General features: G+C 47.6%; 1 protein-coding gene across 9 annotated transcripts in view; it reads left to right on the top strand.

Annotated features, from left to right (window-relative positions):
• Positions 1–271: 271 nt before the first annotated feature.
• Positions 272–22,679, top strand: part of BLK (BLK proto-oncogene, Src family tyrosine kinase) — a 72,294-nt gene continuing 49,886 nt past the window's right edge. For all 9 annotated transcript variants that reach the window (XR_003521020.2, XR_003521021.2, XR_003521022.2 and 6 more), the window contains exon 1: positions 272–446. The gene's annotated coding sequence lies outside the window, so the exon portion shown is untranslated. The remainder of the gene's footprint in view (positions 447–22,679) is intronic.

The raw sequence follows: 22,679 nt of genomic DNA, 5'->3' as shown, positions 1-22,679 counted from the left end.
GTTTGGTGCAGGAAAACACTACCCATGTTATTAAACCAAAACCCCATGAGAAAACTTTCTAGTGGCAGAGGGTCATTGGAACGAGTGTGGCCCAGGGCCTGAGAAAGACCAGCTGCTTGTGGTCTTTCCTCCCAGGCTTTTCTGGGTCAGCGGTGCCCAGTGGACCCAGTGAACCCACAGAAGCCTTCAAAGTGCTCCGTGGGAGGGGCGGGGCTCCTTGGGGGAAGCTGCTGAAGCTCTGACCACAGATCGGGGAGCCTGCCACCTCTGCCTGGTGCTTGCCGCCAGCAGGAAGCCACGAGCTATGGGAACCGATTGAGAGAACCAGAATGGGATTTTTCTTTGGGATTCTTTCAGGAGTTGCTGGTTGTCACTAGAAGGCGGCTGCATCACGAGGGTGCTGGGATTGAAAAAGCTATGGTGACAAACTCCTGAGCATTATCAAGGTAAGACTCTGCATCTTTGTTTTGTTTTGTTTTTGATTTATAAAAAGCTCATCCATCCAGGGAGATTCTGCTTCTTGGGCTTTCTAAGCTGAAAAAGCCAGTGACTGCGCCATAGAGGAAAGATAGGAGAAGACTGTAGAGTGGGAATGGGGGTGGGCACACGCATGCCGGCTGTGGGGCTCCAGGCAAGTTACTCAGCCTCTCTATAAACAAGGGTAATTGTCCCTAAGGGGCAGACATGGCAGAGGTTAGCAGTGATGTATGGGGAGTGTCTGGCTCAGGGCAAATGATTGGTTGTTGCCCTTTTAACATTTTGTTTGTTTTTAAATAAGGTTTTCCATTTTTCAGACATCAGGGGGAGGGCGATGGAATATGTTTAATGATAACTTTTGGGGCTAAGAGATCAGTTTCTGAAAAGGAATGAACAGTTGATAACATATTTTGAGAGGAGTTTTAAAATTCTAGGGTTTTGGCAACAGTTCCAGTTGTTTGCTAATTGGCCATCACTTCCACCTTCAACTATCCACATTACCAAGGAACTAAAGAATTGTTATCATCGTGCTGCCATAGTTAGAGAGAAAAACTGTGCATGATATATGTAGATACTTCTCCTTCCTGGATGAGCTTGATTCCCCTCACCTTCAGTGCCGGAGGGACTTAGAATGAAGTATGGAAAGGGAAGAACAGTAACTCCATAGTGGAGAATGCTGGCAGACACCACCTCAAGCAGGTGAATCAAGGTTAATGTCTCAAGGGATAAGTCGTGTTGTATTATATAACTTTGGCTATGGTGCAAGGAGAAAGGACTTCCCCTCTGTGTTATTCTTCCCCCAAACCCTTAACCCCAGTCTCATCATGAGAAAACATCAGACAAACCCAAAGTGAGGGACAATCTGCAGAATACTTGACCTTTGCAACTGTCAAGGTCACAGAAAACGAGGAAAGATGGGGAAACTGTTACACATCAGAGGAGCGTAAGGAGACGTGACAACTAAACTCGGAACTCACATCCGGGATTGGAGTGGGTCTTAGGGGGAAGAAGGATTTAATGAAAAATAGGTGAAATCTAAATAGAGTCTGGAGTTAAATTAATACCATTGTGCCAATGTGGATTTCTTCATTCTGGCACATGTACCGTGGTTAGGTAAGACGGAATTATTAGGGGGAGCTGAGTGCAGGGTATATACAAAGTCTCTAGACTATCTTTGTAACTTTTCTGTAAACCTAAAATTATTCCAAAATAAAAAGCTAAAAAAGATTATACTCATCCTGCCTTAGAGCAGGTGTGGTCAAAAGGTGAGCCTGCTTGGGAAAACTGGAATCCGTGGCGCAGTGGTCCCTGCCCTCTCTGAACTTTCTGGAACATAGCAGGCATTTTGCTTTTTTTTTTTTTTTTTACCATTTGTCTCTCCCAACCCCCACCTTAGTCCCAGAAAGTTCTGTATTTCTCTCTCTCTCTCTCTTTTTTAAAAAGATTTTATTTATTTATTTGAAAAAGAGAGAGAGCACAGAGGGAGAGGGAGAAACAGAATTCCCGCTGAGCAGAGAGCCCGACATGGGGCTCCATCCCAGGACCTTAAGATTATGACCTGAGCCAAAGGCAGAGGATTAACCGACTGAGCCACCCAGGTGCCCCTATATTTCTCTCTCTTTGTGGCATTTTTCATCATTCATTTCGTCTTTTATTCAGCACACATTTTTTTGAGCTCTGTGTCAGGGGCTTTAGGGCTAAGTACCCCAGCCTCTGTCCGCCCAGCAGCGCTCACTGTGCTGGTTCAGGCTTGCAGGCCTCCAGGTGCATGCCCAGAGACCCAAACCTGACCCTTTCCCTGGTGAGGAAGCGGAAGGCCTGAACGGAGACAAGTGAGGGCCCTGACCCTGCGTGGAATATCAGGCTGGAATCTGCCATCTTCTGGCCCAACTATCCCCACAGAATCTGTGGCCAACCAAGCGGCTGTGAGCTGTGCTGGGAACCAATTCCCTCGGAGCCCTGCTGTGGCCTGAGGAGTGTGGCCTGGGAGCCCACTGTGCCGCCCTCCCTCGAGTCTGCAGCAGCTAGATGGAGCCACCAGGGGCCAGTATCCTTGCTTGGAAGGGTCAGGTGTGTGGGGAGGTAGCAGGGGAGCTGGAGGGACCTGATCCCACCCCCCCAATACGTGCACACACACACACACACACCTCTGTGCGCCCCCCCGCCCCCTCCCAGGCCCAACAGAGCAGGTGTGCCCTGGTTGGAGGGTGAAGTCCCAGCCAGATTAGAGAAAAAAGAAAGAATCGTGAAGCTGTAGGAAGACAGCACTTAGATGAAAATCACAACAGTTAGATGAAGATCAGAAGCGAGAGCAGCGATTACCACTGGGCCTCGAGTCCTTTTCCTGTCACAGCTCGAGCTTCCCCCACGGCCAGCCCGCCTGCCTGGACTAAGCCAGCCCCATGCTGCTGTGGAATGCTCCAGGCCACGCTCCTGCTGCTCCCTCAACCTGGGCCCCCCTCTCCCATCCGGGCAAGTCCCACCTGTTCTAACTCCTGGACCAGTGTCACTGCCCTTCTCTACTGTCCCCAGGGCCCAAATCCAGCCCCATGTCCCCGTGAACCTCCAACACATGCCGAGGCCTCCCTGTTTGCAGGAGTTCTGGATCTGAGCTCCCCCGGGATGGGGAGCTGGCCGCCTTACATCCCCCTCTGGATCCCAGCCCTCAGGACCGTGTCTGGAGCAGGGTGGGTGCCCTGTGAAATGGTTCTTTAGGGAAAGGAACGAGGGCAAGTTCTGGAATGCCAGTGAAGATTAAGACAGGAGGAAGAAAGCTTGAAGGCAGGATCGCACGTGAGATTTAATGACCTCCCTTAGCCACAGCGAGCTTCGCTGCCGTCGCCACGCCCGGGGTTTTAATGGGGGCCCTTGTGGAAGAGGGTGGTTGTCGCTAGGTCTCTGGTATGTTCTGGTCACTGGAAGGTGCGGTATCATCCAGAGGAAGATGCTGAGCCTTGGGGCCAGCCAGTTCTGCTCTAGGACCTGGTTCTGCCACTTCCAGCTGGACAAGTATGAGCAAAGGACCCAGGTCTCTGTAAGATGGGAGCAGGTGCAGCCAGCTTCAAGCCTAGACATGAGAACTAGATTGAGCAGGGTGATTGGAGCATAGAGGAGGCTCTGCCGTGGTCCCTGCTGACCCTGCAGGACCTCCGTTCAACGCAGGCCACTATGTGCTTTCTCACCAGAGGGCCGATGTTTCCAAAACCATGTCGTAGAAAGAGGTTCTCTTGGGTGCTTTGTCCTCACCTCTTTCTACTGGCTTCTTCGCATACCTTGATACCTGAGTTGCTAGGCTAGGACCAGGGTGAGGTGAGCGAGTCACCTGGGGTGCAGAGTTTAAGGAGGCCCTCACTCTCAGGAAATGTTTGCGCAGGTTTCTCTAGTGTCTACAAGGATATGAGGTGGTCTGTGCTTAATGGATGAAGCCAGGCGTTCCAACCTCCGATACCGCAGACCCTTGATGAGTTTCATGGGGTCCAGGAGCTCTCTGAACTTGTCTGCAAGCTTTTTTGCATGTGCATACTCCCATACCGAGTGCTCCTGGCTTCCGTCACATTCCCAAAAGGATCCGCCAACCCCAAATATTTGGAATCACCAAGTCCAGTATTTAGTAATGATATTTAATTTTATCTCTCAGCGCGTTGTGGGTCCCAGGAATTAGAAAGAACGTGGGCACAGGAGTACAGCAAAGCGACTGTGGCTGAGAGCTTCTCTAGCTTAGAGGTTGGATGGTCAGCCTGTGGACCAGAGGGCTTGAGTTCAAGGTGTAACCCTGTAGCTTTCTATGTGACCTTGGGCAAGTCACCAAATGTCCTTGTGAAATAACAGTAGTTTGACCTCAGTCTATACTGACATAACTCAGGTAAGTTACTTTTACCCTTGAGTCTTACTTCTTTATTTGCTAGTAACAGCACATCACGGGGTTATAAAAATTAAACCCCAAAGTCCTAATTCTTAGGTGAGTTGAAACTGAAAAGTATACAATATTTCCACCTAGATTCTATCCAGTTCTCCATGTGAGAATCACCAGAGGAGTCCCTGTAATTTGCAAAAAGCACATTGCATATTGTAACTTTTTAAAAAAAGATTTTATTTATTTATTTGACAGAGAGATATAGCGAGAGAGGGAACACGAGCAGGGGGAGTGGGAGAGGGAGAAGCAGACATCCCACTGAGCAGAGAGTTTGATGTGGGGCTCCATCCCAGGACCCTGGGACCATGACCTGAGCCGAAGGCAGACGCTTAACGACTGAGCCACTCAGGCGCCCCCGCATATTGTAACTTTTTAAATTTATTTTTATGCACAATATTTATTTTGAAGTCTCAAAAGGAAGACCATGGTTTTGTTATGTTTCCCAAAAAGGAAATGCGTTTAATGGGACTGAGAAAAATGAATCCAGATATTTTGGGTGTGCTCCCCCTCTTCGCCATCAAGCTAGTCGGTCTTCATGCTGTGTGTCTGGATCTTGATGCTTGGGGTGTTCAAGGGATTGCATTCCAGAGTCAGGTTCAGGCACCCTTTCCTGGTGAGGGCATGTCATCCTATGCTCGAGCTGAAGGTTGCTGTAAGAAATAAGGTTATCATTACTGTGATGCCACTGAGACCGATGTCCACCATTCCACTCAGGACCACCCTAGGAGTCGCAGGAGAATTCCTGTCAGGCTCCAGACCTGGGAAATCCATGCTTCTCTGGAGCAATGGATGTCCTAAAGACACTGATTCTATAAACCGATAACTTCCCACTCTGTGCTTTGGACTCCAGGACGCTTAGAGCCTACTTTGCATCTAACCACTAGCAATTGGGGAACCCCATCTCATGGTCTGTATTTCTGTGTAACCAGCTTTACCCTCAGATTTGTTTCTCTGCCTTAACCTACCCTTTGGTCTTGATTTCTTCGTCTCTTTTTCTCTCCTATTTATTTCATGTTTGCTTTTATAAGTAGCTTCAGATCTTTTTGGAAGCCCGAGAAAATGAATAAGTAAATAAACCAAAATAGAACAGCATTTTTGAAAGAGCTTGGTGCATGGTGTAGGTGCTCAGTAAGAGTTAATTCCCTTTCTGTGTACAAAACAGAGACCAATTCCTTGTTTATTTGTTTTACCAAGGGGGCCACCCTATGGTGACATGCTCAGCTGTGAGTCTGTTATAGGCACATAAACAGCTTGTTTCACCACCTATTTTTAGATATTCCACCTTGTATTGTTGCAAAGATCATATACAGTTATTTCATGTTAAGTTTCCCTTTATTCTTGCCATACCTATAGTACAATCAGATTTTTTAAAAGAAATTTATTTATTTATTTAGAGAGCACACAATCGGGTTGGAGCTGGCACACAAGTTGGGGAGGGGTGAAGTGGGGAAGGGGCAAAGGGGGAGGGAGAGAGAATCTTAAGGAGTTTCCATGCGTAGTGTGGGGCTGACACAAGTCTTGATCTCAAGACCCTGAGATCATGACCTGAGCAGAAATCAAGAGTCAGATGCTTAACTGACTGAGCCACCCAGGCGCCCCCAAATAAATTTATTTATTTATTTTAAGTATTGCATTTGGAGATGGGATCAAAAGTAATAATCCATTTCATTGATTTTGTTTAGGTGGCTTTATGGGAAAGGCTCAAATCTCTTTTCCCTATGCATTCATGGGGAAAGGAATCATTTCCATATTGTGCTATCTGTCTGTCTGATGGACTCCCTGGCATCTGTCAGTGCAGCAGGGAGGGGGAGGGCGGGGGTGGGGGCAGGGGTAGGGGAGGTTAGGTTAAGATAGGTATCTTCTAAACTGACAGCAGTGGGGGTAAATGTTCAACAACCAGCTTTCTGGGAAACACATGTACACACGTAAGTTTATTATAAACTGTACTGGTATAAAGAATATGTAACATAATTTACAAGTAATAACAAAATATGTAATATTCTTTATTATAAGTAGATAGCCATAGAGGCATCGATTCTCCATAGAGTGCTTTTGTGGACTTTTTTTTTAATTTAAGATTTTATTTATTTTTTTTTAATTTTATTATGTTATGTTAGTCACCATACAATACATCATTAGTTTTTGATGTGGTGATCCACGATTCATTGTTTTCGTATAACACCCAGTGCTCCATGCAGTACGTGCCCTCCTTAATACCCATCACTGGGCTAACCCATCCCCCCTCCCCCCTCCCCTCTAGAACCCTGTTTGTTTCTCAGAGTCCATAATCTCTCATGGTTCATCTCTCCCTCCGATTCTCCCCCCATTTTCCCCTTCCTTTTCCTAATGTCCTCCATGCTGTTCCTTATGTTCTACAAATGAGTGAAACCATATGATAATTGACTTTCTCTGCCTGACTGATTTCACTTAGCATAATCTCCTCCAGTCCCAACCATGTTGATGTAAAAGTTGGGTATTCATCCTTTCTGATGGCTGAGTAATAGTCCATTGTATATATGGACCACATCTTTATCCATTCATCTGTTGAAGGGCATTTCGGCTCTTTCCACAGTTTGGCTATAGTGGACATTGCTGCTATGAACATTGGGGTGCATATGGCTTTTGTTGACTTCTGCCAAATTCTTGTGTCCATGGTCAAGCTATGGCTGCAACTGACACACAAGTATAGGGTGACATGGACGTCGTTGATGTCTTCATTTATGTTAACAAGACCAAAATGACAAAGACGTACCGGCCCTGCACGCTGGGTGTAGGCAGTGACGTCACTGACTTCTTTGTTAAATTGGCTAATAGTTTTTAATTACTCAAAAGTCTTTTCTCAATTTTTTGTCTATTAACGGCTATAAACAGGACACATTTTGAAGTTGAACCTACATTATTAACATTTCCTCCATCACTGTATTAAGTCCAGAAAATCAACAAAAAGGCAAATCAGCCCCAGGTTTGAAGCCCTCGCCTATTCCTGTGGTGTAAACACCCCTAGAGAGCCAACATCAAGCTGCCCACGTGACCGGGCTGCACAAGGGGCTGGGAAGAAACGAGCAATAGCGGACGATTAGATAACATTTCCACCACACAGATAACCTCAAGAACAGAGATAGTAGTGAAATGTAGTGAATTAACTAGGGAATGATGACATTTGAGTGTTTATTACCTTCATTTTTAATTCATTTAATTATATTTTATATAATTTAATTTTTATTTTATATAATTTTAATTTTGTATGGTTTAATTTTGAATAGTGATGTGCTTAGCAAATAGCTCACAAAATTCCCCTAAATTTAACAAGTGACTCCCACAGACCTGTACAAGTTGGACCTGGCACACTGCTGATGAGAAGCAGAATATCTCAGTTTCAAACCACAGATCAGCGTCCTGTCTGCATTTGGCTTTGCAAAGTGGGGAAAAGTGGAGCATAGCCTGCCTCCTGGGATTTCCTGAGTCCTGAGCCTTGCAAAGGAGGTCTAGGTACCCAGAGGGTCCTGCTGTGTGCTTGGTGGCAGGAGGGGTGTGCGTGGTCCTGGGTAAAGACCCTCTCCCTACAAGGGTCATGCCCCTGCACCAGTTCCTGTTGCTGGTGACCTAACTTTTGGAGACCATAGGCCTCTGATGAGTTTCCTGGAGCTTATGAGCTTCTTAAACTTGCAGGCAAGCAGGGCACCTGAGTGGCTCAGTTGGTTAAGCCTTCAGCTTAGGTCATAATCCCAGGATCCTGGGATCGAGCCCTGCTTTGGGCTCCCTCTCCCTCTGTCGCTCCCCCTGCTTGTGCTCCCTTGTGCTCTCAAGTAAATAAATGAAATCTTAAAAAAAAAAAAAAAAACTTGCATAAACACTTTTGTGGAGGACATGAGCAACCCTCTGCAAAGATCATTTCTGGCTTTCATCAGATTTCAACAATTCAGTGGGGGTTGGGACTGCTAGCACAAGAAGAATTGGCTTCTGATTAACTGCCAAGGGGTGAACGTGGCTTTTCCATGTCATGGAACATGGGTCAACATGGGATTCTCTTCCTGCTCCAAGAATCACTCCCGGGAGGCCTTCGCCACTAGTCTCAGCTAGATGTACAAAGCAGAGATGTTTTCTCAAGTGGATTAGGGCTCAGTGAAGTACGGAATGCTCGTTGTTGGCAACCGTCTGAGGCTGAGATTGGCAGGGCAACACCTGCTCCCGTCGGTCATGACAACCAGGCCTGGAGGCTCTATCACAGCTGTGGAGAAGGTAAAGTGGGGTGTCCCTTGTACCCATATTTCTGCCAGAGCCTTATCTTAGCCGAAGCTGCTTGCCTCCCGGGCCGTCGGAGAAAACAGCCAGCTCCCGCCCTGTCTTCCGGGTCAAATAAATCTTCCCAGGTTCCTTTGCTCCACCCTGTCAACCAAGACAAGTGGCCTCTGAGAACCAGCAAATGGGAAGTGAAAATAATGCCCCAGAGGGGCTTCTGGCTCAGACATCACAGGGGACGGGCCCTGTGACTGATGCCTTCCTCCAAGCCAGCACCCTGGCCTTCAGAAAGATCTCATTGGCTTGAACGACAGTTTCCTCACAGAAAGCTTACACTCTCCTTTGTGGCATAGGAGAAGGGTTTAAGAGTTTCCTCCAGGAGGCCCCTCGGTGAGGCTGAGCATGGCGTACAGGGAGTGCAATGCCACATTCGTTGCGTTCCTGCCAAATGACACTGCAACATTCATCCCAGTGGGCTTGGAGCCTTCAGCTTTCAAATCAGCTTCCTCTAATTGCTGCCTGCATGTAAAGCCACTCTTATTATGTGCACTCCACCATCCTCCCCATTCGTTCCCCTCCTCTGATTCATTTGCGGCTTGTCAAGCCCGCCATGGAGAGCCAGCCTGTGTGTAAGCCAATTGACGCCTCTGTGTTTGGTCCTTCTCTTCCTGTTGATCGGAAAGCCCCTTGACAATCGAATGAAGAAAAAGCATGAACAGAGTGGGGAAGAACTTCGAACCCTTGGGAGCTGGTTTTGTCCATATATAACGTTGTCATAGTTTGCTATTTAAGATCCTCTATGAATCTTCATGGTTACATACTTTCAGCTCCTTGCTGCTAGCTGGTCTCCACCAAGCATGTGCTCAAAAATGTCTCCAGTGTGGGGGTTTGCTGTCGGAGGTCAGCATGAATGACTAAGGGTGTCCTGAATCTCCCACCCCCGTGAGGTTCGGCCTGAGAAGGGAGTGTTTGTGGTTTTTGCCTTGGATATCCTGGAGCTCTCTGGCATGTGGTGTTTGGGGGAAGCTGGTCCACTTTGGACTCCATTTTAAGGATTTTATAACTAGAAAGACAAAAAGGAAATCTCTTCAGGGAAGGAGGTTATGGATGTAGGATATGTTCTCTGTCTGTCTCTCACACACATGGACACACCACACAGACACACAGGCTTATGCACACACATGCACAGACCCATGCAGGCACACACACAGAGGCAACACACACATACCTATCAACAACAAAACATCACAAAACCCACCATCACAAATGCCATTGCAAAAAAGTGAAGGAATAAAGTCTGCCCCATAAAGAGATTCCCAAGTTGTATCCATGTTGTAGAAATCCAGTTGCTAAAGCACCATCCTCCCTGAAGTTCTTCTCGTTCATTCTTTTCATTGTACAAAGTTTTTTGCTGTCAAATGGCAAGCAATGTCTGTCCTCTAGTCTGAGCGGGTCCTGAGAAGGGAGGGAGCATCCCCATCCTACTCGCCTCACCTCAGAGCTCAGACTGGTGTGTTGGTGGTCAGCAGCTCCACGGGGCGACAGGGTGGGCGTGAGGGGGGTCACAAGAGGGACCACAGAGCAGTAGAGGAAGGAGATGAAGGAGGCTTCAGGTCTGCCTCTTTCCCTGGGGGTGGCCTTCCTTTGCCTGACTCCACACTGAAGAGGCAGGGTCTGAAATCCTCAGGATCCCTGCCTGGTCTTTCACCGCCCTGCTAAGGGTGACTAAGTCCCCTGGCATCTCTAGGAGGAGGCTCTGTTCCCCTCAGAAGGAACCTAAAGCTTGGGGAAAGTAGGAGTCTTAGCAAAGGCCAGAGGGTGAGCTAGAACACGCACCAGTTTCCCTGAGTGAGGGCAACACTCTGGTAACATCTGTCCCCTCCTTTCTCAGATCTGTCCCCATATCTCCACTGCTTTAGTTCAGGCCCTTCCTGCCTTTAGACTCCATGACTGCCACATCCTTAGAGCTCCTGTCTCTGCCTGCAGTGACCCACATCGCAGTTCATCCTCTGTGTGGCTGGCAAGATGTGTCTGAAGCTCAAATGTGGCCCTATCACCCCCAGGGTAAAAATCTTCATTGACTCCTCAGTGCCTGAGAACAAAGCCCAGGCCTCACGGGACCAGACATCTGGTCTCCCATCCCAGTATCCCCCCCGTCATCCTTCTTCAGGCTCGTGGGTCCCAGGAGTCCTGTCCCCTATGACTCCCTGTTGCCTATTACACCTCAGAGCTTGTGCCAAGCCCTCTTCTCTGCTTGAAATGCCCATATCCCCGAGGAGAGATCCTGGGCATCCTTGAAGTTCTAATCCCAAGGTCAGCCTCCACGAGTCTTCTGTGGCCTGGCCACTCTGACCCAGGCACCAGCAGGCATGGCTGACTGCTTCTGTCACTGAGCCCAGCAGGGGGCTAGGGTAGCAAGGGTCTTGAGCTTCATACCAGGTGAACACAGCTCTCCACCCTCGTTCTCCAGGTGCACCACCCGGTTGTATCCCCAGTTCCCAGTGGCACACCCAGAGGGCACAGTCCATCGTCTGTGGTCACACAGATAAGCAGCAACCCACCTGGCTCTTAGGCTGGACCTCCTAGCTCCTCACTCTGCTTGGCCACACCGTGGGGTGTCTCTCTAAGGCAGGTGTGAAACTACCTTGAAGGTCTCCCATGATCCCTTTGCAAACTTAAGGGTAGACAACACACTGCTGAATTTATCCCTTGGCTTTATTCTCTTTTACCTTCCCAAGGTCACACTCAAGAATATGTATTTGGCTCATTTATCATTCATTTAAAAAAAAAGAAGAGGAATGTTCTATTTGTGAAAACAAAGAGGCTGTTGACAAGGACGCCAGCTTCATAGAAGGTAGAAGAGTGGGTTGAGGGAGTTTATTACAAAGGTGGTCCTAGGCTCTGGAAGAACATCTGGAGAGCTCAGGGAAGTCATGACAGAGTAAATTCATGTGGGGTGAATATGAATCTCGGTCCAAAATAGAGTAGTGTGCAAAAATAGAGTATCTAGTCTGAGCATCTTGATTTCTGCTAGATGTTGGGAAATAACCCCAGTGAACTCAAAGCTCTCTCCCCTTCTCCAGGGTTGGGCCCCAGTTTGGGGGAGTGGGGTGGGGCTCATCGGGTTTAGGACTTTGGGGCAGCCCATCTGGTCTTCATCAGCAATCCACACAGGCTGCTGCCAGGATGTCTTGTGCCAGCCTCTGACCTGGGTCAATCCTTCCCCCAGGACTTCTGTGCCACATCATGGGGTGGGGGAGTCATGACATCACTCCCGTGCAACTCTGTACTGAGAGACTCTCGGTGAGACCCCCTGGGCTCCTGTCTGCCCAGCCTGACTCACCGCATTTCTCTCAATCTGAGCCAAGAGACTTCTCTTGTTTCTACTTTATTTCCCTGTGGCAATGGCTTCAACATGGGTGAGGAACAAAATAATAAGTGAATAGAAGAAGAAAAAAAATCCATTAACATCTCAAAAAACACATGTCTGCTCTACCTGCTGACAGAAATCTTGGCAAAGGAACATTAGACTTGTTGCTTTGATTTTTTTTTCCAACACAGAGTACAGATGTAAACCATGTTTCCAAACTGTGTCTACAAACCTGGGGAGCTGTGAGAGCTCCCACGGATCGGGAAAAACAAGGGGAAAGGAATTGAGGCAGGCAGAGGGAGGAAGGACGGCTTGCCAACCAGTTCCAGCTGTGGGAGGAATGGACACAGGAACTTAGAAGAAAGCAGAGTGCCCTGCCTTCCTACCTGTGGCAGACCACCTCACCCCTGGGAATGATCCAAGATCTGTTGAGTATGGCCTAGACCCCAGGAGGATGTTGAGATGCAGGTGGGCGCTGAAGGATCCCGCCAAGGTAGGGCCTGTCACTCTCTCTAGGAGGGGAGATTGCCCTGATTGGAGGGGAAGACAGCACCCACAACTCAGCTGCTGGGCTCTGTCAGAGGAAGGGAAATCTACACTCTAAAGAAACTTTAAAGGGACCGAAGCCTGGTGACTCCAGTGGAGATAGAGGATCCAGCTCAGGGGGCCAGCTAGTACTTGGAATCTAAAAGTGGCCAATCAGGGAATTCCAGTGGGCAGACTTGAGAGTTTGGGGAGGGGATACAAGGGTTCACGTGAAGACAAAGGTGAAAGGGTGCCAGAGTTTCCAGGCACTGGGGAAGGGGGTGCAGATGACTTTAGTAAGACAGGACGGTGATCTCCGATGCGGACTGGAGGAGGAGCCTGAGACCAAGAGAGGAAAGAAACCAGGAGAGATGAGAAGAGAAAGGCCACGAGTACCAGCCTGTACCAAGCTAGTTCTGTCCCCGAGACTGCGTTTCTATAACTGGGCACTGGTCTCGCCATCTTGGCTGGGGGACTTACTCTCTCTGGGCTTCAGGTTCTGACTCTGCCAAACAAGGGGGTAGGCTAAGTGAGCTCTGAGCTTTCCTTCTAGTCAACCCTTTGCTTGTCTACTTGCCTATCAGTCAAATGTGGAAGAGCTGCCGGTACTGGAGTGCTAAGAAATGTGTCAGGGGCTTTGCACCATGATCTCACTTAATTCCCCACAAAAAGCCCTGTGACGTCATCAGGAACTCACCAAGGGCCCGGGGTGGGAGGGGGGCCTCGAAGGCCAGAGCCCAGATGTAGACTCAGGTCTGTGCGACTCCAAAACCAGGGCTCTTAGCTCTTTATTATTTGGTCTATCAGCTGCCCACTGTGAGCAGAGCCCTGACCCAAGCTTACAGTAACGACAGGAGGAGCTTAGCACCTGCATCAAGGCAAAGGCTAAACGCAGGCTGTCAAATTGCAGCTTGCAGAACAACACACAGCAACTGAGCAGAAGCGGACAGCCAAGGATGAAGGAGCACAAGGAGGCGCTCACCTAGCATCCGGGAAACCTCTGCCTAAGGAGACATCTAGCATCAGCTTGCCTGAAGAAATGTCCCTCCCGAGAATGCCTCTCTTGTCCTGTGGGCCGGGTCAGCACCTGCCAACTTGCCTTTTCCCCATCTGGGTCAGCATCACCCCTGTCCACCCAGTAGCTCAAGCCTCCTTGACATCACTCTTCATTTCTCTGTTGCTCCCCACATCTGTCCGCCCTTGGGGATCCGCCCTCTCCTGAACCGCCCCCCCCCCCCCCGCCCCATTGTCTCTCTGCCCTGGAACTGTCAGTTGCCCAGCGTTACTTATAGTGACATGTGCTAAGTCAGCCAGACACGTGCTAGGCCCCGAGGACACAAACGAGAGTTGCTCAAGTCAGACACGTACAGCCATCCTCCCTGCCCCAGTCTGTCTGTGACAGGGCTGTCACTGAGGTCTTGCCATGCCCTTTGGGGCCACCCAATGAGGGAGCCACCCATTGATCCAGGGGTCAGAGAGCCATGGAGGAGCTTCAGGAGGAAAGGTTTCACAGGGACCGAGAGACCGGGCCCCAGCTGAGTGCTCTGAGAAGGAAATGCTGGGTGTGCGGCGTGGAGGGCAGATTGCTGCACCTACTGCTCATGTCCCCCAGCTGTGGGCACCTACATGACAGAGAAGCAGTTAGGCACTTGACCTGGGAGAAGTGAGCCGGAGCACACGCTGCTTTTACTTGGGAGGCTCGGTCCCAATGAGCAGTGTGTGCTGACCGTGACCTTTAAGAAGGTCGAGTGGCCTCCTGATGGCTGGAGCTTCAGCCCCTCCAGCAAGCTGCACTGTGGGAGGCTTTTCTTTCCTTTCCTTCCCTTTTCTTTCTTTTTTTAAGATTTTATTTATTTATTTGAGAGAGAGAGTGAGAGCACAGGCAGGGGGGGTGGGAGAGGGAGAAGCAGGCTTCCTGCTGAGCAGGGAGGCCGATGTGGGACTGGATCCCAGGACCCTGAGATCATGACCTGAGCCGAAAGCAGACGCTTAACTGACAGAGCCACCCAGGCGCCCCCAGGAAGCTTTTCTATAATTGTCTCTTCATGTCTGTTGTGAGAACAGCCAACCTCCCAGCACCCATGGGGACCCCGTGTCTGTTTCCAGCACCAGCAAGCATCAGACAAGTCATTTACCTCTGACTCTGTGGGTCAGCCCACTTGTGCATGGCATGAATCGGAACACCAGAGGCTCACATGGATTTAGACATGAATGTCCTTGGGCTGCATGCATGAGCCTGTCTCCCCATTGGCTAGACTCGGATGCCGGGGACCTAAACCTTGGAGGGCCCACCAGGGTGGTGCTGCAGGGTGGGAACAATGAGTGTGCTCTCTCTGCTCTTTGAGTGGCAGGCTTGATTGTCCGGGGGAGGCTGGGGGACCTCTGACCCAGTCGGCCCACCCTGCCTGCCTTCTCAGCCTACTCCAGAGAGAAGCCACAGAATGAGCCACTGCTTGGGGGCAGGACAGGGCCACAGCCATTTGGAAGAACAGGCTGATTTTGTACAGATTTATCCTTTATCTCCTTACTTGACAACTGTAAACATTAGATAATACCCCCAAAATTTGAAAACAGATACAAACCATCAATAATTCTACTAACCTCACATTTTTACCCAAGAGCTACTTATCTTATTCATATGATACGGTTTTTAATGGCTGGAATCATAAGGGGCATAGCAGTTTAGATACTGCTTTTCTTCCTTCCTTCCTTTTTTTTTCATCATAACATAAGCATCTTTTCTGTGGTGACATGTCTTCACAATGATTTTTGTGGCTGCATAACATTTCATCGTGTTAACTCAACTTCACCATTTCAGCTGGACATTTGCTTCTTCTTCTTCTTTTTTACATTATAGAGGGCTATGATTAAAAACAATATAACATGTAGTTTGCAAAGCCATGCTGAGCCCATGACGCAGCTGAAGGCTATTCTTTCCTAATCCCTCCAAGGAACGCAAATTATCCAGGGAGCCGAAATGCTCATTTTGAGGGTGGAGTCGGGTGGACTTTGAACTGCATTTTACGTCATGGTGATAGTGGCCTGAGTGCTTCATCCCCTCCCATCCAGCTCCTTGTGGTGACCGATGTGGTCTTTGGCCAGAGAGCAGGCTTTCCTCTTTGTGAAAGGAAGTGACTCACGAAGAAACAAAACCAGGGTGCCTGGATGGCTCAGTTGCTTAAGCATTGGACTCTTGATTTTGGCTCAGGTCACGATCTCAGGGTTGTGAGATGGAGCCTCCTGTAGGGCTCTGTGCTCAGCGGGGAGTCTGTTTCTCTCCTTCTCCCTCTGTCCGTACCCCCTTCCCCACTCTCTCTCACTCAAATAAATAAATAAATCTTAAAAAAAAAATGAAGAAACAAAACCCAAGGCTTTGGTCTCATCTGTCCCGAGGTTCTTAATTAGAGGTCCGTTAATTGCTGTGGGGGCTTTTAGGGCGAAGGGTGCTGAAACTGGGCACCTGTATGTACAGAAGTGTATTTTCTGGGGAAAATCTGTATTCACCAGATTCTCAAAGAAGGCTGTAACCCCAACATTGTTTTAAAAGACGACTGATCTCTCTCTTTTCCCCCCGACCCCACACACTCCCTATAGCTCCTTTTGGGAGACTGGGATTAAAATGAAAGAATCCTAAAGACCTGTGTCTATATACAGAGGTCCAGTCTTGGGATGGAGAACATATTATCCCCATTTTAAGGATGAGAAAATCTAGGCTCAGAAATACTTCTAAGGGCTCCCCACAGCCAGCATGTATGGATTCGAACCCATGTCTGTTTTACTAGCAAGTCTGGATGTGCGTACCCATTATGCTAAAGTGCCTTATGGTTAAGAGAATCATTTCTATTTTTATTTCTTTAACCAAAGCTAATTGCTAATGTGTTAAAGTGAGAGATTCTGCTATGATTGTGGCCATCCATGGTACTTAACTAAAGGAAATATTTTGGCATTTTTTAAAGCCTTGCATTTTTCTCCAGGGAGTCAGGCTGGTACAGAAATATTTGTGGTTGGTTAATTGTTCTTTCCTGCTACAAGCATTAACCATAGGAGGTGAGCTGTGTTTATCAAACTGAAATGTTGTCACTCAAGGCTTAAGGAACCAAAGAAACTTTGAAATTCAAGATACCAAATCTGACAGTTCAACCCATCAGGTGGGAGATTTCGGCCCACAATTCCCTGAATATCACTGGGCCCTTTTCAAACAGATGTTTTTATTAACAACAAACTATTTGGCACCAATAAGTGACTTTGGCTTCCTAAATGTGTTTGATTTCCTTTCTCTTAGTATTACTGTGCTAAATCTCCTTAAACTCCGGTGCATACCTTGAGGCAAAGGAGGTGGGGCATAATCCAGTTTCACTCTCCTTGCTTCCTCTGGGAATCTCTGCTAAATTAGCCACTTATTATTACTGAAAATTCGCCTCCCTTAAAGGGGAAAGTCTTCCTCAATGATGTTATAGTAGTGTTGCATGGTGACAGACGGGAGCTACACTGCGGGTGAGCACACGGCAGAACAGAGTTGTCGAATCACTGTGTTGTACATCGGAAACTAATGTAACATTGTGTGTCAACTATACTTCAATTTAAAAAAAAGAGGTGGGGGCGCCTGGGTGGCTCAGTCAGTTAAGCGTCTGCCTTCAGCTCAGATCATGATCCCAGGGTCCTGGGATCCAGCCCTGCATCGGGCTCCCTGCTCCGAGGGAGGCCTGCTTCTCCCTCTCCCACTCCCCCTGCTTGTGTTCACTCTCTCGCTGTGTCTCTCTCTGTCAAATAAATAAATAAAATCTTTAAAAATAAATAACTAAAGAGGTGAGGAGACTTCCTGAAATATGGGAAATAATTATGCAATAAAAGAAAGGAAATTATAATTTAATTTTGGGCATCTTAGATGTAATACAACATTAAACATTAGATCAGTGTGCTTTCTTGGTCCCAAAGTGTTGGTTATTGATCAATAATCGCTATTTAGAATAACATTGGATTTGGTATAAATGACACCTTTCTATCATTGTCCTGGTAAATTGAACTGTTTACTCTTCATGGCAATGGGGTACTGGGTGGGGGATGGATAAAAAGGCATTTTCTGATGTTTGGGTTTCTCTGATTAGTTAATTCATCCATTCATTCAAAAACAAGAGAAAGACTTACTGCATATCTCATATGTTCCAAATGCTGAGAATGGCCCTGAACATACAAAGATAAAAAAAAAATACTCCCTTCCCTTGAGGCACTCACAAGGAGTCTCATTTAGAAGACGGGCATTAAACTAAGGGCCAAGTATACTGTGGTTGGTGCGTAAGGAGTGCTGTGGGCGCAGGGGAGGGGTGACAGAGTGCCAGGAAAGGCTCCCCAGAGCTGGTGATGCCTGGACTAAGTCTTAAAGGAAGACTCGTTCTTCAGTCAGACCCAGGGAATGACACCCAAGAAAATCATGGTGGGTGTTCTTTAGCTCTTTTCCAGAACCTATTATCATTTCTTAATGTGGTCTAATCAAGATCATTAACATGAAATCCTCATTCTAAACACTGCACTGAAATCAACCTGCCAACATGTCAGTTATCCGACAGGGATGTGGATAGTCTGAAAACTGACGGTTCTGAACTTTTGGGCTTTGTAACTCTGGTCTCAGCAGAGATTTTTCTATGGTGCTTTATAGTGTACAAATTACTTAATGTTTCATTTGATCCTTTAAGGCAAGCAGAGAAACCTAGTCCTAGCCCCACTGTATAGATAAAGCAATCTCTGAGGCTCAGAGAGATTTAAAGATCTCTTCCCAGGGGTGCCTGACTGGCTTGGTTAAGCTTCCGACTCTAGATTTCATGATCTCAGCATCACGAGATCAAGCTCTACATGGGGCTTGTGTTGGGTATAGAGCCTGCTTAAGATTCTCTCTCTCTCACTCTCTGTCCATCCCTCGCCCCCACTCATGCTCTCTTAAAAAAAAAAATCTTGTCCCAAATCACCCAGACTTCTAAATAAATAAATGTGATGATTTCTTGATGGTTTGGAGTCACTACTATTATTGTGCCATGCAATAATAATAATAATAATAATAATAACTGACATTTATTTAGTGCTTACTATGTGGCAAGGTACTATTCTAAGTACTTTACATGTTTCATTTTATTTAATACAAAGTCATTCAGGAACTTCCCTTCATAAAAGCATTTTTGGCTTTTTTCCCTTTGCCTTATCTTACAAATGAATCCAGATTGTTCACTTTCAAGGTTTTTCTGGGCAACATAACATGATTGCTTTTCTAAAAAATTATTTATTCAAGGAAGGCTGAAGTGAGTTTCTCTCAAAATTTTTTGGCCCACAATCTGCCTCATCCTTTACCTCCATACCCACTGCCTGGATTAGCCCCCTGATGTCCACACCCTAGGCCTGGCTGAGGCCGCTGATGACACTGTGTGGCTGGTCCAGGAACCAGGACTCCGAATCTTAGAGTGAGTATCAACAGGTTGGGAGGTGAAGCTGCCCAAGGCAGGGGAGCGAGCCGGAGGGCAGCAGAAATGAAGACCATGTGATTTGTGCACAGTGATGAGGGCAGTGGGAGTTAAGAGGGGAAGAGAAACCAGAGAACCATTTCCAGTGGGATCTCTGACTCACCACCTTGGGCTCCATTGGGCGATAAGAATGCAGGGGCTGGACCATCTCTATATTCCAGCCTTGTTCTCGGGAGCTCTTAGCAGAGCCCGGGTTCCCCTCAGGCCCCCCTGTTTCTCTGCACCTCCAGAAATCTGCAGTGGAATTACGGGCCCACCACATGTTAGGGCTGAGGGACACATGGTGATCATCCTTCTAAAGCCCTCATCATACGGATGAGGAGGTAGAAGCAAAGAGGTGAGGTGACTAGATGCAGACTGCGCCATGGGTCACTAAATGGATACTGAATGACCCAGGGATGCTCTGAAGGCATTATAAGATGCTGAAGTGCCTTCTGAATACTCAGAAAGAGGTAGGACATGCTTGGAACAGGTTGGGAGCATTTATTAAATTCCACATTATTTAAACTTGGTCAGTTGGCAGACCGTGTATCTTATCTTATATGTGGAAGCTGTGTGTGAGTCCAAGCTGGGTCTCAGAGTTTACCAAAATGGAGAAGCCTATGCCTTGGAGGGTATTTAATTCATTGGCGTTCTGTGAGGGAAATATTTAGGATTTTTAGAAAGATTTTATTCATGTATTTATGTATGTATTTATTTATTTAAAGAGTGCAAGTGGGGGGTAGGGGCAGAGGGAGAGAGAGAATCTCAAGCAAACTCTCTGCTAAGTGCAGACCCCGTTGTGGGGCTCAATCTCATAACCCTGAGATCATGACCCAAGCCGAAATCAAGAGTTGGACACTTAACCGACTTGACCACCCGGCACCCTTAGCACTTTTTTTTTTTATTGATCATAGTGGCTATGACATTTTACTATATTGAACCTGATGAAACCTGTCATGACACCTGGTCTGTTGAGCTATCTGGACTTTTCCCATCTGGTACAAGGGACCATTTTGTTTCAGCAGCTCAGGAATTTTAAGGAAAATCCTCTCTTTACATGAATAGGGTCTGGACACATTCTCTGTCCCTGATCACCTTCACTGTGTGCTGCTAGTTGCTGAGTAAAGCGGTCATTCCAGCTCAGCTGAAAACCACAAATAATAGGGCCACAGTCTGTCCACAGGGTTATCCCATCACCGCTGAGTTCACTTTGAGAAAAGTCAGTTGTCCTTTTGTGAAGGGTGCATTCATGTCTCAGTCCCACTCTGAAGCCATAGTCATAAGCAGAACTAAATGTCGGGACAAAGGTGTCTGAATGCCATAGGTATGAGACCTGCAGTGGCCTCCCTCAGGGTGTCCCCAGTTCTTGCAAGTTCTCGCAAGCCCTGAAAAGCAGAGTGAGGGCCCTTCCTGAATGCTGAGCTCTGAGGGGTGGGAGATGGAGAGAGGATAAGGGTGTGGGAGGTGCGGGGGGTGGGGAGCAAGCAAGCCTGAGCAGAGACACTCCTGGCTGCCCTGCCCTGGGGGCCTTCTCTGCCCCCCTCAACCCCTGCAACCTTCCCATCTGCCCACTTCTGGGCTTGAGTAGCCCCAGGGCCACTGTGTCCTGGCAGCTTTGCTGGTGAATGTGCCTGCACAGCTGGACGCACACAGGGCTGGGGGACCGGCGGACCGGGTGGGGGGTTGCTTTAAAAATACAGATTCTTGGCCCCACCTCAGACTTTCTGCATCATGTGGGGAGCCCAGGAATCCATTACGGTCCCAGACGGCACCTAACACAACCAGCCAGGACGCTCTGCCTGCACAGGAATCGGGACCCACTGACCTCACCTCTGCTCCACTTGTTCTGGCCGCCTCCCGTTCCAGGGTCACTCACACACAGCCTCAGCCTCCTTGGGAATCCTCCTACCGCTCCTCCATCAAGTGTCTTTTCTGGGCATCCTTCCCCTGTTTGCCCCCTATGGGCCCAGCAGGCACCACAAGCACCCACAGTCTCCAGGCCTATGTCTTCAGGGTTTTGCCATCTTGTCAGTAGACACCATGGGGAAGAGCTCCCTCCCTGGGCCAGCAGTGGAGGTGACCACAGCAGAGGAATGAAGGTGGACAAGCCCTGGTTTGCAGCCCTGCCAGACTCCACACCTGGCTGAGGGATCGCAGGCAGATTTTGCCTCTGTCATCCCCCTTTTTAAAAAATTTATAAAGTGTGGTCATCAATGCCTGCTATGCAGGGGCGGGAGGGTGTGTAGGTGAGGATTAAATGGAAGCTGGAACGTAAGTGTGAACCAGGGAGCTTGTCGGTGGCTTAACACCACGTCCCCAGGGCCTGGATGAGTGCCCAGAACAAGTAGGTCCCAGGCACCCATGGGTTCTCCCCTTGCTCCTTTTAACTTGGCATCTTTCTCACGACATGACTTTCCTCTCTGTTGCTTCTTTGTTTTCTGTTGCCCTAATCTGTGCATTTTGTTTTCTCTTCCCTTCCATTTTCTTTGACTTCATTCTTTTCCTTCTTACCTTGTTCATCTGCAGGTCCTTGCTTTTTCTAATAGTAGTATATGCATTTAAAATATAATTTTTCCTTAGAAGGACAGTTTTAGCCCTGACACTCCTTTCTACCTTGTACTCTACACAGTCATGTTGTAAGATGTAGGGAGGTGGTGGGACATCAACTCCCGGAGCCACTTCGTTCACCTCTCTTTCCTTCAGAGCAGTGGTTTCAAACAAGGAATCAAGCCCTTTAGTTGTTCGTAAAATCGATTCAGTGGATTGTCACAAGCCTTTAAAACATGAAATACACAGAGACTAGGAGAAATTATTTACAAATCATCTTTCTGATAAGGGATTAATATACAGAGTATATAAAGAACTCCCACAACTCAACAACTAAAAAAAAAAAAAAAACCTGATTTAAAAATGGGCAAGGTCACCTGGGTGGCTCAGTCATTAAGCGGCTGCCTTCGGCTCAGGTCATGATCCCAGGGTCCTGGGATTGAGTCCCGCATCGGGCTCCCTGCTCCGCTGGAGGCCTGCTTCTGCCTCTCCCACTCCCCCTGCTTGTGTTCCTGCTCTCGCTGTGTCTCCCTCACTGTCAAATAAATAAAAAAAAAATCTTTAAAAAAATAAAATAAAATAAAAATAAAAATGGGCAAGGGACTTAAATAGATGTTTTCCCAAAGAAGATATACAAATGGCCAGCCAGCAAATAAAAGATCCTCAACATTACTAATCATTGGGGGAAATGCAAATCAACAGCACACTGAAATATCACCTCCCACTATTTAGGATGGCCACTAACAAAATAATAGAAAACACATGTTGGTGAGGATGTGGAGAAGGGGAACACTTGCGCACTGTTGGTGGGAATGAAAAGGGGTGCAGCCACTTTGGAGAATAGTATGGCAGTTCCTCAAAATTTAAAAATAGAATGACCCTATGATGCAGCAATTGCACATCTAGGTATATGCACACAAGGATTGAAAGTGGGGTCTCAAAAAATGTTTGCATATTCATTTTCATAGAGGCATTGTTCATAGTAGCCATGTTTGAAGGGATGAACAATCGGTAAGCAAATTGTTGCATATTTGTGCGGTACATATTTGTATAATTATTCAGCCTTGAAGGGAAGGAAACTTAAACACATGCCACAACCTGGATTAACCTTGAGAAGCTT

The sequence above is a fragment of the Zalophus californianus genome, chromosome 2 (assembly GCF_009762305.2).
Source record: "Zalophus californianus isolate mZalCal1 chromosome 2, mZalCal1.pri.v2, whole genome shotgun sequence".
Taxonomy (NCBI): Eukaryota; Metazoa; Chordata; class Mammalia; order Carnivora; family Otariidae; genus Zalophus; species Zalophus californianus.
The sequence above is the reverse complement of the archived record's forward strand: the minus strand, read 5'-3'. Positions and strand labels throughout refer to the sequence as shown.